This window comes from Monodon monoceros, unplaced genomic scaffold (genome assembly GCF_005190385.1).
Source record: "Monodon monoceros isolate NGI ecotype Baffin Bay Population unplaced genomic scaffold, NGI_Narwhal_1 Super_Scaffold_1, whole genome shotgun sequence".
Taxonomy (NCBI): Eukaryota; Metazoa; Chordata; class Mammalia; order Artiodactyla; family Monodontidae; genus Monodon; species Monodon monoceros.
The window spans coordinates 77,739,182-77,754,497 of record NW_021703765.1 but is presented as its reverse complement, the minus strand read 5'-3'; positions in this window follow the sequence as shown (position 1 = coordinate 77,754,497).

Here is a 15,316-nt window from a genome sequence, read left to right as displayed (position 1 = left end):
GTCCCCGAACATTCCCGTGTTGTTTCTTCCAGCCCCGACCCTGACAGGCTGCTTCCTTGACATCTCCCACTGAGATTTCTCACAGACTTCTCATACTCAGCATGTCTCCAGAGCTCAACTCTGCACGTCCCGGTTCCCCCACCTCAGGAAGCTCTACCACCACTCTTCAGCCGCTCAGGTGCACCACCACCACCACCACCAATGGACTGTCCTTGGCCCCTCTTTTGCTCACTCCCCGCCCCGAGTGCCTCAGCAGATCCTGCTGGCTCCACCTTCACACATGCCCAGGATCTGCCATTTCTCCCACCTCCATCACTCACACCCTAGTCCAAGCCACCATTATCTCTCAACCTTATGGTTGCTGGGATCTCCTGATGTGTTTCCTTGCTTCCACTCCTACCCTCATTAAGTCTCTTTTCCAAATAATGTCCAGAGCAATCCTTTAAAAGCACAAGCCATGGCGCGTGGCTCCCCTGCTAAAAATCTTCAGATGGCTCCCATGTCACAGTAAATGCCGCATGCCTCACCTTGACTTCCAAGGTCTTAAATATCTGAACATTCACTACCTCCTCGATCTTCCACTCCTTCCACTCTTCCTCTTGCTCACCCAAGCCCAGACACACTGGCCTCCTTGAGTGTCTTCCAACCTGCCAAGGCCACCCCCGCCTCAGGGCCTGTGCATGCGCCGCTCCCTCTGGCTGGAATATCCTTCCCTCGGGTATACATATGGCCATGCCCTTCATTCAGATCTTTGACCTCATTTTGGGTTCTTCTTACTGGAGAAGTCTTCCCTGAGCACCCTATTATATACAATTGCACCCACCTCATCACTCTGTACCCGCTTAACCTGCTACATTTTTCTTCATACCACTTATCACTACTAAATATATATTAGGTCTTTCCTTTATCATTTGTTGCCTCCCACTAGAAAGCAGGAACTTTATTGCTTGTAGTGCCTGGAACACTGCCTGACACTTAATAGATGCTCAACAAATTTTTTAAAAAATAAATTTATTCTATTTATTTATTTTTGGCTGCGTTGGGTCTTCGTGGCTGCATGCGGGGTTTTTTCTAGTTGCGGCCAGCGGTGGCCACTCTTCGTTGCGGTGTGCGGGCTTCTCATTGCAGTGGCTTCTCTTGTTGCGGAGCACAGGCTCTAGGCACGCGGGCTTCAGTAGTTGTGGCACGTGGACTCAGTAGTTGTGGGTTGCAGGCTCTAGAACGCAGGCTCAGTAGTTGTGGCACACAGGCTTACCTGCTCTGCGGCATGTGGGATCTACCTAGACCAGGGATTGAACCCATGTCCCCTGCATGGGCAGGCAGATTCTTAACCACTGTGCCACCAGGGAAGTCCCCTCCACAAATATTTTACTGAGTTAATGAATACTTAAATTAATGGATTTTAAATGAAGTTCTGTGTGTGTGTTTGTGGGTTGTGCTTTTTGAATGCACTCCTAGAGAACCAGGAAAATGATTGACAAAGTAAAAAAGATATATTCATTTATCTATATCTATCTGTATAAATACAGACAACACACAGGGATTAATGGAAATGGACCCAGATATAGCTATATCTGTATCTGCATCTATATTTGTATGTATCCATATTTATATAGATAGGCAGATAAATATACACTTTAGATAAATATTTGAGTCCATTTCCATTAAATTCTTCTGATCATGGTCAAATTAATACAAATATATGTAACAGGTTGGCTTCTGGATTTTTTCTTTTCTTTTCTGCTTTGTTCAGTTGTAACAAGTATATCACAATTCTTTCCACTATTCTGATAGTTATTTAGGAGCCGGGTTCAAAGTTGTCAGTATAGGTTTCCACTGTTCTTCTTTTGTTGGTTTTTGTTTTTAAGCACATCTCAGTGAATTTAACCTCATAAGGGCATTTATGAGGGTATTTCCAACCTCAAATTGTTCAAAATCCAAGCCTTATTGGAATGGATGAAAGGTAGAAGCCTAGTTTTTTTTTCCTTGCATATTTTTTTCTTTTTAGAAAAATCAAATGCAAGATTTTGACCCTGTTGAAATAAATATTTAGGAAATTGATGGGCACCTCTAAAATCTGTCTTGTCACTTTGCACTCACTAGGGTGGCCACATTGAAAACAATGGAAAATAACAAGTGTTGGGCTTCCCTGGTGGCGCAGTGGTTGTGAGTCCGCCTGCCGATGCAGGGGACACGGGTTCGTGCCCCGGTCCGGGAGGATCCCACATGCCGCGGAGCGGCTAGGCCCGTGAGCCATGGCCGCTGAACCTGCGCGTCCGGAGCCTGTGCTCCGCAGCGGGACAGGCCACAGCAGTGAGAGGCCCGCGTACCGCAAAAAAAAAAAAAAAAAAAAGAAAATAACAAGTGTTAGCAAGGATGTAGAGAAATTGGGACCCTTGTACATTGCTGGTGGGAATGTAAAATGGTGGAGATGTTTTAGAAGACAGGCAGTTCCTCAAAAAGTTAAACATAGAAGTACCATATGACCCAACAATTTCATTCCTAGGTATAAACCCCCAACATTGAAAGCAGGTATTCAAAGTAATATATGTACACGCATGTTCATAACAGCACTATTCACAATAACCAAAATGTGGAAACATCTCAAATGTTCATAACTGGGTTAATGGATAAACAAAATGTAATATTCCATACCATGGAATATTATTCTATCATAAAAAAGAATGAAGCTCTGGGGGCTTCCCTGGTGGCGCAGTGGTTGAGAGTCCGCCTGCCGATGCAGTGGACGCGGGTTCGTGCCCCGGTCCGGGAGGATCCCACATGCCGCGGAGCAGCTGTGCCCGTGAGCCGTGGCCGCTGGGCCTGCGCGTCCGGAGCCTGTGCTTCGCGGCGGGAGGGGCCACAACAGTGAGAGGCCCACGTACCGCAAAAAAAACAAAAAAAAAGAATGAAGTTCTGAAACATACCACCATGAATGAACCTCAAAAACATTATGCGGGGCTTCCTTGGTGGCTCAGTGGTTAAGAATCCGCCTGCCAACACAGGGGACACAGGTTCGAGCCCTGGTCCAGGAAGATCCCACATGCTGTGGAGCAACTAAGCCCGTGCGCCACAACTGCTGAGTCTGTGCTCTAGAACCCTTGAGCCACAATTCAAGAGAAGCCACCGCAATGAGAAGCCCGTGCACCGCAACGAAGAGTAGCCCCTGCTCAACACAATTAGAGAAAGCCCACGCACAGCAACAAAGACCCAACACAGCCATAAATAAATAGATAGATAGATAAATAAAATACCTTCCTTTAAAAAAAAACAACAGTATGCTATGTGAAAGAATCGAGACACAAGAGGCCACGTATTGGGAATTCCCTTGCGGTCCAGTGGTTAGGACTCGTAGCTTTAACTGCTGAGGGCCTGGGTTTGATCCCTGTTCGGGGAACTAAGATCCCACAAGCCACTCAGCACGGCCAAAAAAAAAAAAAGAGGCCACATATTATATGATTCCATTTCTAGGAAATATACAGAATAGGCAGATCCAGAGAGGCAGAAAGCAAATTGGTGGTTGTCAGGGGCTGGGGGAAGGGGAGGTTGGGGAGTGACAGCTAGTGGGTACGGGGTTTCCTTTTGAGGTGATGAAAATGGTTTGGAACTAGACAGAGGTGGTAGTTGCACAACATTGTAAATGTACTAAATGCCTCTGAACTCTTCACTTTAAAATGGTTAATTTTATGTTATGTGAATTTCACTTCAATTAAAAGAAAAAAACCCTGTCTTTGCTTCATGTTAGATCCTTTAATTTGCATAACCTTGACTTCCATTATGAAATAGTTAGCATTTTTGCAACGACCCAGTGATAAAAAGGATTGTGTGTCTCTGTAGAGAACACAAATTACAAAATTTCTAGGGCAGAGGGGACAAAACAGAGTTCCAAGTCAGAAAGGAAACTCCATTCATCTTATTCTCCTTCTGGTAAATATATACTACTAAAGAATCTGGGACTTAATTAAGTATTAAATTTAGCTCCTCTTTCTTTGAAACATCTTCCCTATCACAGTTACTCACTCCCAGCAGACTGCCTGCAACACTCACTGTTGGTTCCTCACCAGCATCTATTCTTTTCTTTCTCCCAGATTTCATTCAGGCATCTCCCTTCCCCCACACAGCTCTACGCTTCCAGGAAGCTGTCCCCAGCCCCAGAAGTGACTAATCTTAGAATAATCTATTCCCCTTACCAGTGACTGATTCAAGTATAACCATGTGACCCAAATCTCATGAATGATATGTTAGGGGAAAGCTTGACCGGTGGTGTGGTGGTTTAAAAAATATGCCCACAGATTCCCCGATATGCCTCCCTTTAAGAAGTGGAGCTTAATTCTACTCCTCTTGTGACTGGGCTGGACTTAGTGACTAGCTTCAAACAAATTGGATATGATGGAAGTGATGGTATGTTACTTCCTAGATTAGGTTATTAAAAAGACTGTGGCTTCCATCTTGGGTTGTCTCTTCCTCAGAAAACTCACTCAGGGGGAAAGCCAGCTGCCGTGTCATGAGGGCACTCAGACAACTTGTGGACATACCCACATGGCAAGGAGCCAAAGCCGCCTACGACAGCCAGTGAGGAAATGAGGCCAACAAACATGTGAGCTTGAGAACAGGTGTCACCCCTATCCAGTACAACTCATACCCCTCTTCCCGAATTTAAGCCAGGACTCTCTGTTGTAAGTGGCACAAAAACCTAGCACAAACTGGTTGAGGAATGTTTTAGACTTGGGGACTCAAATGATGTCATTGGGACTTAAGTTCCTCTCCATTTCTCAGCTCTGTTATCGTCTTTGTTGACTTCATTCCCAGGTAGGTCCTCCTTCCGTGGTAGCAAAGATGGCCCCTTAAAGATCCAGGCTTCCATTCTGACCAGCTTGGCAATCCCAGAAGACAAGATTCCAGCAAAAGTCCTGGGGCCGGCACCATCACTCTGATACCAAAACCAGACAAGGATACTACAAAAAAAGAAAATTACAGACCAATATCACTGACGAATATAGATGCAAAAATCCTCAACAAAATACTAAGCAAACAATCCAACAACACATTAAAAGGATCATACACCACGATCAAGTGGGATTTATCCCAGGGATGCAAAGATTCTTCAATATGTGCAAATCAACCAATGTGATACACCATATTAACAAATTGAAGAATAAAAACCATATGATCATCTCAATAGATGCAGAAAAATCTTTTGACAACATTCAACACCGATTTATGATAAAAACTCTCCAGAAAGTGGGCATAGAGGGAAACTACCTCAACATAATAAAGACCATATACGACAAAGCCACAGCCAACATCATTCTCAATGGTGAAAAACTGAAAGCATTTCCTCTAAGATCAGGAGCAAGACAAGGATGTCCACTCTCGCCACTATTATTCAACATAGTTTTGGAAGTCCTAGCAATGGCAATCAGAGAAGAAAAAGAAATAAAAGGAATACAGATTGGAAAAGAGGAAGTAAAACTGTCATTGTTTGCAGATGACATGATACTATACATAGAGAATCCTAAAGATGCCACCAGAAGACTACTAGAGCTGATCAATGAATTTGGTAAAGTTGCAGGATACAAAATTAATGCACAGAAATCTCTTGCATTCCTATATACTAACAATGAAACATCAGAAAGAGAAATTAAGGAAACAATCCCATTCACCATTGCAACAAAAAGAATAAAATACCTAGGAATAAACCTACCTAAGGAGGTAAAAGACCTGTACTCAGAAAACTATAAGACACTGATGAAAGAAATCAAAGATGACACAAACAGATGGAGAGATATACCATGTTCTTGGATTGGAAGAATCAATATTGTGAAAATGACAGTACTGCCCAAAGCAATCTACAGATTCAATGCAATCCCTATCAAATTACCAGTGGCATTTTTTACAGAACTAGAACAAAAAAAATCTTAAAATTTATATGGAGACACAAAAGACCACAAATAGCCAAAGCAGTCTTGAGGGAAAAAAACGGAGCTGGTGGAATCAGACTCCCTGACTTCAGACTATACTACAAAGCTACAGTAATCAAGACAATATGGTACTGGCACAAAAACAGAAATATAGATCAATGGAACAGGATAGAAAGCCCAGAGATAAACCCACACACCTATGGTCACCTTATCTTTGATAAAGGAGGCAAGAATATACAATGGAGAAAAGACAGCCTCTTCAATAAGTGGTGCTGGGAAAACTGGACAGCTACAGGTAAAAGAATGAAATTAGAACACTCCCTAACACCATACACAAAAATAAACTCAAAATGGATTTGAGACCTTAAATGTAAGACCAGACACTATAAAACTCTTAGGGGAAAACATAGGAAGAATACCCTTTGATATAAATCACAGCAAGATCTTTTTTGATCCACCTCCTAGAGTAATGGAAATAAAACCAAAAATAGACAAATGGGGCCTAATGAAACTTAAAAGCTTTTGCAAAGCAAAGGAAACTACAAACTAGACGAAAAGACAACCCTCAGACAAATCTCGAAAATATATAAACAGCTCATGCAGCTCAATATTAAAAAAACAAACAACCCAATCCAAAAATGGGCAGAAGACCTAAATAGACATTTCTCCAAAGAAGACATACAGATGGCCAAGAGGCACATGAAAAGCTGCTCAACATCACTAATTATTAGAGAAATGCAAATCAAAACTACAGTGAGGTATCACCTCACACCAGTTAGCATGGGCACCATCAGAAAATCTACAAACAACAAATGCTGGAGAGGGTGTGGAGAAAAGGGAACCCTCTTGCACTGTTGGTGGGAATGTAAATTTATACAGCCACTATGGAGAACAGCATGGAAGTTCCTTAAAAAACTAAAAATAGAATTACCATATGACCCGGCAATCCCACTACTGGGCATATACCCAGAGAAAACCACAATTCAAAAATACACATGCCCCCCAATATTCATTGCAGCACTATTTACAATAGCTAGGTCATGGAAGCAACCTAAATGCCCATTGACAGACGAATGGATAAAGAAGATGTGGTACATATATACAATGGAATATTACTCAGCCATAAAAAGGAACGAAATTGGGTCATTTGTAGAGACGTGGATGGATCTAGAGACTGTCATACAGAGTGAAGTAAGTCAGAAAGAGAAAAACAAATATCGTATATTAACGCATATATGTGGAACCTAGAAAAATGGTACAGATGAACCCGTTTGCAGGACAGAAATAGAGACACACATGTAGAGAACAAATGTATGGACACCAAGGGGGGAAAGTGGCGGGTGGTGGTGGTGGTGGGATGAATTAGGAGATTGGGATTGACATATATACACGAATATGTATAAAATAGATAACTAATAAGAGCCTGCTGTATAAAAAAAAAAATTAAATTAAATTAAAAAAAAAAAAGTCCTGGGGCCGGGACTTCCCTGTTGGTCCAGTGGGCGCTCCCAATGCAGGGAACCCGGGTTTGATCCCTGGTCATGGAACTAGAGCCCACATGCTGCAACTAAGAGCCCGCATGCCACAACTAAAAGATCCTGCACGAGGCAACGAAGATCATGTGTGCTGCAACTGAGACACGGCGCAGCCAAATAAGTCAATAAATATTTTTTAATAAGTCCTGGGGCCAATGCTCTTTGGGCAGAACTGTCCCATGTTGTTTCATGAACCTATCACTGTAGCTGGGGAGTCAATGTCCCAATTGGCCAGACCTGAGTCACATGACTACTTCCAGAGTAGAGGCAGGCTATAGATCAAGGACTGGGAGAAAGACAGTTTCCCAAAGGAAAACTGTGCTTAGAAGAGCGAGAAAGTGAAAACAACATCTTTTACTGCTCCCTGTAAACATGTCCAAGTCTCCTCCAACCTACAAATACAACAGAACAATAGCATCTCCCCCGAGCTTCTACAGATCGCTCTCCTTCCTTTTGCTGCCAAACTTCTAGTCTACACAGGCTGCTCCATTTCCCAACTTTTTGTGCCCTCCTCAGTCCTGGATAACCAGGCTTCCAGCCCCACCAGTCCACTCAAAGTGCTCCAGCAGTGGCCATCAGTGACCCAACACCCAGTGCAGTGGCCTTCCTTCTGTCCCTATCCTGCTTGGCCTCTTGTCTACATACTAAACCACTAACCACCATTTCCTGTTCCCCTGATAAGAGTGGTTTCTGGACATCTTCCCAACTGGCCCTCCTCTGACCTCTCAGGATGCTCTTTTTCTGTTTCTTTCACTCCTGCCCAACTGCCATTGTTCTCCAGGCTCTGTCTTAAGCCTTCATGTCGTCTTACATCTACACTCTCTTCCAGGCATTCTTTCTTACACCTATAGCCTTGGCCACACATGTACAATGATGAGTCCCCCAATCTTTCCTGCTCTGAGCTCTGGACCCATCCCATCAGTTGCCTGCTATTCATGTCCACCTAGAAGTCCTGCAGAACCTTCAGACCTGCATGTCCAAGAGCACAGGCGTTACCCTTCCTGCTGGCCAGCATCACTTCACTCCCAAGTCTAGGTTGCCTGGGTTGAACGCCAGTTCTACTCTTTGCTAGCTGGGTGATCATGGGCAAGTTATCTCACTTTTCTTTTTTTTTTTGGTCACACCATGCGGCATGTGGGATCTTAGTTCCCCGACCAGGGATCAAACCCGTGCCTCCTGCATTGGAAGCATGGAGTCTTAACCACTGGACCACCAGGGAAGTCCTCACTTTTCTTTCTGTCTCAGTTTCCTCATCTATAAAATGGAGTTGATAACAGTACCTAGCAAGTAAGGTAATTCACACAGGTTCAGAGGGTTAGGCCGTGGACATCTTTGAGGGTCCATCACCCTACATGTCACTCAAACAGGTGACACCGCTGCTCTAGGCAGCTGGGCATCCCCTGCCACTCTCAGGATCCACGAGGCACTTCCTCAAGGCTTAGCTCAAATTGCACTTCTCTTTCGTAGCTTCCCTTAACCCCCAAATCAGGTGGAATGAAGCACACCCTTTCTCCTGTTCCCAGAGCCTAGCATTTTATGACACTGAATCACAGTAGCTGGTTTACATTATCTGATCACTTGTTTGATCACTTGATCTGATCACTTGAAGTCTTTAGAGTAGGGGCTTTTTTGTTTGATCATCTTTATTGCCCCAGGCTCCCAACACATAGCTCGTGGCATTTAATAGAGTGCAAAAATATATTTGCTGAATCCAACAACTGTTAGTGAAATGCATTAAGATTTCTTAAGTTCCAGTTTGTAGAGGGATGGCTTTACGGTGGATGTCAGCTGTGTCACCTTGCCCAGTGGACATTCCTGACCCCCTTGTTTGCATAACAGCTCCCGTCCATCCTTCCTCTGGGGACTCCCCTTCCCCACACAAGGTGGTTACGCGGCCCTATAGGCCACAGTGCTCTGGGACATGGCATAGGCCTGGCCAGTCAGAGCCAGAGTGATCATCCCAGATAGGGGTGTGTGGCCCAGACCGGGCTAAAGAGAATGAAGTCCTGGGATATTCCACAGAGGCTGGAGAGAGAAGGAGCCCCCCAGCTCGTGTGAGCAGCACCTGGGGCTCTCTAGGGCCCTGCGGCTCCCATCCCCCTCCACCTGGAGGAAGCTCTCCAGCAGTCAGAGAGCTCTGGGCAGTGAGTGAGATGGTAGATGTGGGACAACGGTCCTGAAGGCCAGCTCCACCCCTGAAGTTGGCCTTGGTAAGAGCTAAGCAATTCTCTTTTCTGCTTCTATCGGTTGGGGTTGGATTTCTGACACCTGTACCTGAATGAATCTTGACTAATACACCTTTTACCTTTGTAAGGATTCATGGTGTAACGCTCTGCACGCTATGGAAACCCAGCAACGGTGCCTTCCCACTGCCCTGAAGTGCCAGGCGTCTCCTCCTTTCACCTCTCCTGCCCTTCTCTTGAGGGAGTGATACTGATGATACTGATAGAGGTAGCATTCAAAAGTCTGGGAAGCAGGAATGAGGAGGGAAAGTAGTGAGTTCATCTCCTATACAAATACTTTATGATGATCTGTGATGTGAGGGAAGGCCCTGAAGTGGCACTTTGGGGCACAGTATATTAATCAAGACTCCTTCAGTAACAGAAAATCAAGAGAACCTGGATTAAGAGAATAAATAAATAAGGGAATGGAATGTATTGGCTTATGTAACTGCAAAGTCCAGGAGTAGGTCTGACTTCAGGCATAGCTGGATCCAGAAGCTCAGACAATGACATGAGGGATTGGCCCCTTTCTATCTCTCTCCTCTGCATTTTTCTGCATTGGTTTTATTCTCGGGTGGTCTCTTCCCACATGGGAGAAAAGATGGTCACCAGCAGCCCCAAATGTATTTGTTACCAGCAAAGAAGGAATGTGTGGTATGTAGAGAGCAGTAAGGTTAGATAGAGAGTTGGAGACCCCATCAATTAGAAATGCTTTAGGACTTCCCTGGCGGTCCAGTGGTTGGGACTTTGCCTTCCAATGCAGGGGGTGCGGGTTCAATCCGTGGTCAGAGAGCTAAGATCCCACATGTCTCGTGGCCAAATAAACCAAAACATAAAACAGAAGCAATATTATAACAAATTCAATAAAGACTTTAAAAATGGTCCACATCAAAAAGAAAAAAAAGAAAAAGAAAGAAAAAAACATAGAAAGAAAACATAGAAATGCTTTAGGGTGTAAGTAATAGAACACCCTACTGATGGGACTTAAATGATAAAGGTTTATTTATTGCATATATTAGTTGTCTGGAGATAAGTAATTCCAAGCTTGGCTCTCCCTGCATGCCAGGGGCCCAGGTTCTTTTTCTCTTTCTGCTCTGCCATCCTTAGCATTGTCAGCAGCATTGTCCCTCTGGATCACAAAGTAGCTGCTGTGACACCAAGCCTCATATCCTCACAATGCCTAGAGGCATTCTGAGAAGGACGGAAAGAAGGAAGGGGCCAGGAGCAAAAACAGCTTTCTCATTTTCGTGTTTTTCATTTCAGGGGGTAAAACCTTTTCCAGAAATCCCCAGCAGACTTCCTTCTCCATCTCATTGGACAAAATAAAGTCACCTGACCATCTCTGACCGATCTCTTGCACAGGGGAATAGGATTGACATGATCAACTATGACCAATCATGATTCACCTCTTTGCTGCGAGAGCAGCACAGCTGTCCAGATATTCACCCTCTCTGAGTTTCTGGGCTGGTGAGTCCCATCCCCAGTCTTGGGAGGTGAGTCATGATCACCCTCATGGAATGTGGGGGAAAGTCTCTGGGAGGGCTTCTGTACCAGGTCTTTGGTGAGGTTGTTGAGCTGCTCATTTAACCAATCCAGAACTTGACCTAACTCCATTCTTGTTTTGTGAAATAATCAATCCCCTTATTTTATGAGTCATTTTGAGTTGGGATTCTATTACTTGCAGCTGGAGGCATCCTCACTATCCTCTAACTCAGGCAGAATTCGCTCGAGGCAATACTTTGCACACTTGCCTTAGGGCTCCAAAGACAGAGGGCACATGGCGGGCCAGCCGGCTCTGTCCTTCCAAGGTCCATCTCAACTGCAGCCTTGTCCCTAGAGACTATCCTGGCATGCCCAGTCATAGTCATCCTGCCCTCTTCTGAATCCCACGGCATTTTTGTGCATTCTTCTCATTGCCCGTCCTGGATTCTTAAAGCACTGTACCTTCCTGGGGAGGAGCTAGGTGCCAGCATCATATGGGTGAACATGCCCGGTGCCTGCCTTCAGCTGTGCGAAGTCTGCTTGGGTTTACTCTGCCTGGCCTTTGTTCATTCATTCCTTCATTTATTGCTCCCAACAGTCCTTTGTTGAGGGGCTTCTCTGGGCCAGGCCTTGTGCAGATGAAGGAAAATGGTCCCCACCTGCAAAATGCATGCTGTCTAGCCAGGCCACCAGGGAGCAGGATAGGGGCCCCTAACACAGCCTGGAGGAGAATAGGGGTGGGGAAAGCTCTAACACAGAGACCACAGAAAGTGCCCACTGAGAACTTCCCTGGTGGTGCAGTGGTTAAGAATCTGCCTGCCAATGCACGGAACACGGGTTCGATCCCTGGTCCAGGAAGATCCCACATGCCGAGGAGCAACTAAGCCTGTGCGCCACAACTACTGAGCCTGTACTCTACAGCCCATGAGCCATAACTACTGAGCCCACGCACTGCAACTAGTGAAGCCCACATGCTCTAGGGCCTGTGCTCTGCAACAAGAGAAGCCACCGCAATGAGAAGCCCGTGCACTGAAACGAAGAGTAGCCCCCACTCACCGCAACTAGAGAAAGCTTGCGTGCAGCAACGAAGACCCAACGCAGCCAAAAAAGAAAAAAAAAAAGTGCCCACTGAGCTAAGACCTACTTCCTTTAATCCTCCCAAAAGTCATGTAAGGGCAGACACTATTATCCATTTTGCAGGGGATGAAATCACTGTTCAGAGATGTCAAGTAACTTCCCCTAGATCACACAGCTAGACAGTAGCTGAGCTAGGACTTGAACCCAGACAGGCTAACTCCAGGCCCATGCACATAAGCTCTGCACCACACCGCCTGTTCAGGCTCGGTGGCCTACTTGCCAGATCTCTGCTCATCCACAGTGAGCTCCTTGAAGGCAGGGACCCCGTGCTGCTCGTCTGTGTCCCCCAGAGCACCTTGCACTTAGAGAGCACTAGCTGAATATTCAAGGAGATAATATTATTTCCTGAATGTTAATATTGATTCAAGAGATCGCCTGTTTCTTCTGACATTTACTGAACTCACGCTAGGGACTTTACAGACTAACTCAGTCTTCATACTGGCCCTAACAGGTGTGTATTATTACCTGCCTTTTACAGAGATGGAAGTGAAGCACAGAGAGGGTAAGGAATTGGACCAAGCTCACACAGCTGGTAAGGGGAGAAGCTGGGATTTGAACCCAGGTACCACAGATGCTTAATAACTTATTTGTAATGATTATGCAAAACAGCTTCTTTGGAGGCTCACTTCATAGTAATGCTCAATTGGAAAGGGACTTTCTTAGGCAGGGAATGTGGGAAGCCATGGAAATTTAGAGGTGAGAGATCTGGGTTCTGATTCTAGCTCTGTGGTGTGACGAGGTAAACTTTACTTTTATTCAGTCATTTTCTCCAGAAAACTAGGGACATAGTGAGGAGAGAGCATGAAGCCTGGCTTCAAGGGAGTTTCCAGTCACTGGAAAGAGACAGGAAAAATGTATATACAGACAGAGAAATAAAACTGTGGCAGGTTGTCTTACATGTTATGAAGGAAACAGAGTTGAGACAAAGAATAAAGCAAATGGCTGGGCCCAGGGTAGCTCGGGAGCACTCGTTATCCAGCGGGAGGCAAGGGTCAGGGATGGCCTCTCCGAGGAGGGGTACAGGAAGGGATGGCCCCAGTCCTTCAAAGGTGTGGGGAGGGCCTTCTGCACAGTGAGAACAGCACATGCAGAGGTGGGAAAATGCTGGGCAAGTCAAAACCACGTGCTATGGGTTGAAGTGTTTCCCTTTCAAACTCATATGTTGAAATTCTAACCCCCTGTACCTCAAAATGTAGCTTGGTTTGACATAAGGTTTCTATAGAGGTGATCAAGTTATTATTTTTTTTTAAGGTTTTTTTAAAAAATTAATTATTTTATTTATTGGCTGCGTTGGGTCTTTGTTGCTGCGCACAGGCCTTCTCTAGTTGTGGTGAACGAGGGCTACTCTTCATTGCAGTGCGCGGGCTTCTCATTGCGGTGGCTTCCCTTGTTGCGGAGCACATGCTCTAGGCGTGTGGGCTTCAGGAGTTGTGGCTCGCGGGCTCTGGAGCGCAGGCTCAGTAGTTGTGGCGCACGGGCTTAGTTGCTCTGCAGCATGTGGGATCTTCCTGAACCAGGATTCGAACCCATGTCCCCTGCATTGGCAGGCGGATTCTTAACCACTGTGCCACCAGGGAAGCCTGAGGTGGTCAAGTTAAAATCAGCTCATTAGGGTGGATCCTAAACCGATTTATGACTAGTGTCTTAGTTTTTCCTCGGCTGCATTGGGTCTTTGTTGCTGCACGTGGGCTTTCTCTACTTGCAGTGAGTGGGGGCTACTCTTCATTGCGGTGTGCGGGCTTCTCCTTGCAGTCGTTTCTCTTATTGAGGAGCACGGGCTCTAGGTGCGCAGGCTTCAGTAGTTGTGGCGCACGTGCTTAGTTGCTCCACGACATGTGGGATCTTCCTGGACCAGGGATCGAACCCATGTCCTCTGCATTGGTAGGTGGATTCTTAACCACTGTGCCACCAGGAAAGTCCCATGACTAGTGTCCTTAAAAAGGGAAATTTGCAAACAGAGAAGCACCCAGAAGATGGGGGTGGGGCAAGAGCAGGATGATGCTTCTATCAGCCATGAACGCCCAAGACTGGCAGCAACACCAAGATAGGAGGGAATCCTGGAACCGAGCCTTCCCTCACAGCCTGCAGAAGGAACCGACCCTGTAGACACCTTGATCTCAGACTTTTGCTTCCAGACTGTGAGCCAATACATTTCTGTTGTCTAAGCCATTCGTTTTGTGGCACTTTGTTGCTGTGGCCCCAGCAAAGCAATACACCATGTACGTCTCACAGTAGCTGGGACGACAGAAAGGAGAGGGAGTGTGGTAGAAGGTGAGATGGGAAAGGCAGGTCAGGGCCAGATCACACAAGGCCTTTCAGGCTCGGGTAAGACTTCGGATTTTACTCTAAGATCCAGGAAAACCATGGATTGGTTTTCAAACTGTCATAAGCAGAGAAGTGATGCTGTGTAGAGAATGATTTGGAAGGGAGCAAAGTAACAGCGGAAAGACCAGAAAGGAAGCCACTGCAATTATCCCAGTGAGAGAAGATGGTGGCTTGGATCAAGTGGTGGCCACAGGGGTCTAGAAGACAGAAGAGGTTCCATAGGGACTTACCTGGTGATCCAGTGGTTAGGACTCCGTGCTTTCATTGCCGAGGGCCCGAGTTCGATCCCTGGTCGGGGAACTGGGATCCCATAGGCTGTGCGGCACAGCCAAAAAAAAAAGAAGAGACATCTGAGGGCCAGGTCCATCTGGACGGTTAGTGAGGGGGAAAGAGAAGGGAGGAATCAATGGCGACGCCTGGATGGATGAAGATGGTTTTTTGTTTGCTTGTTTGGGCCACGCCTCATGGCTTGCGGGATCTTTGTTCTGGATCAGGGATCAAACCCGGGCCCTTGGCAGAGAGTGTGGAGTCCTAACCACCGGACCGCCAGGGAATTCCCGGGGATGGTTCTTATTCTGAGTCAAAGACCAGATGTGGGAGTCGGGGGGAGATTTGTGGAGGAGAATGAATTCCTTTCAAACACGTGAAGTTTGAGATAACAGATGCAACATCCCAATAGAGATATAAAGCAAGC